The sequence below is a fragment of the Cariama cristata genome, unplaced genomic scaffold (assembly GCF_000690535.1).
Source record: "Cariama cristata isolate BGI_N322 unplaced genomic scaffold, ASM69053v1 scaffold44534, whole genome shotgun sequence".
NCBI lineage: Eukaryota > Metazoa > Chordata > Aves > Cariamiformes > Cariamidae > Cariama > Cariama cristata.
Window position 1 is genome coordinate 7,835 of NW_009614364.1, and position 1,639 is coordinate 9,473.

The following is a 1,639-nucleotide window of genomic DNA, read 5'->3' on the forward strand; positions in this document are numbered from 1 at the left end:
GTGAACATCACATAAGCTAAGAATACCAGCATTAAAAACTGCCCTCACCAAAGAAGTGAGAAGAGAACACTTTCTTTCCATGTGAAAGCTAAGAGACTCCAGAGGGCTTGGAAGAAATTCTGAAACTGTTTTCACTGTTCTTGCAGAACATGTGTATATCTCCTCCAATCACCTATAACTGGTAAGAATGCACCATGAAAAGCAGCAAGAAGAGCAAACACCCCCTGAACAACAGGCTAGCAGTGCAGAAATGTACGGTTAGATCCCATTCATTCAAAGTATCAAAAAAAGTTCCTGCTCAGCTACCTGTGACATGTAGAGGATAGATGCTCCTTCCCTTTTTGTCAACAAGGGATCATTCTATCTTTAACTGGGCTGCACATAACACGGTCATTTTAAGGTGTGGAAGATTTACCTAAGCCTGCCTTGTCCATCCAATCTCGCCACAATTCCTCCTACTAGTAAATGCTACATTCCTTAGTCTGGAATCATCTCAGTGGCAAAATGAACTGTGTGTTATTGCTGAAGCCCCCCAAGCCAGTGTACAATCACTTTTTAACTTAAGGTTAAAAAATTAGTTTTCAGTGAAATTAGATACTGTGTGTATCTTAGGAAATCAGAGACAAAGAAAAACCATTTTTTAATGTAATCTCCAAAGCAAAGAAAATGCTGTGAGCAATATTGTGTTAAAAATTTAAGTCCTGGAAAAACAAAAGCCTTAAAAATGCAAGATGTTACTAATATCAATTGGAGAAACAATTTAAAAATATTTAACAGGTTCTTGCTTTTCCATTTAGACAGAGAAAAGAAGATTGCAAATACCTAGCAATTATACTACATACCAGAGACTTGTGGTTACAGAAAATAATTAAGTATATAGTCATGGGCATACAGATTTGCAATTGTTCTTTAATATGGTGAATATAATGAATAATGGAAAGACATTATCTATTTATATATTTAGAGAGATTTGTCTGTGTGTATTTTTTGCTATCACACAGTAGAAGCATATGAATGAAACCTTGGTCCCATTGCAGTCAGTGGTAAAACATTATTGCCTTCAATGAAACCAGACTCGAATATTTACGTATGTACACCCATACAATAAATATCTTTTATTGTCATATGTTGAAGCTTCACCCAATAAGTTGAATTCTCAGAGAATCTTAGGTTCCTAGGCCTCTGAAAATGTATACCAAATAATTTTGTGCAAAGATGCATCCAAAATCATATCACTGTGATAGATTCTTCTGGATTCATAGTTCTGTTTCAGTTCTAGTGTACACACTAGTTATAGCCTGAAGGTACAATAAAATATGCAAGTTAGTAAGAGGCGGCTTGAATTTGTTTCAAACAAGCATTTAGTTTATAATAGCAGGAACTTATATGAACAAAGAGAAGAACAGTACAAGATCATACAAGAGAGATGGCTCTTTTAACTGAATTTAATCCTTCCCCTGCAAAGTTGGCAAAAAATCCATTTCTTTTGTTTGACCCAGTCCAAAAATTAACTAGAAGTCCTGACATCAGTGGGCTTTGGATTAGGTTGGATAGGAATCCGTTCATGCTCATGTGAGAAATTAAAATAATTTTCATTTTAAAAGGTTCAGAGAATAGTATATGAAAGGAAAAACATGTA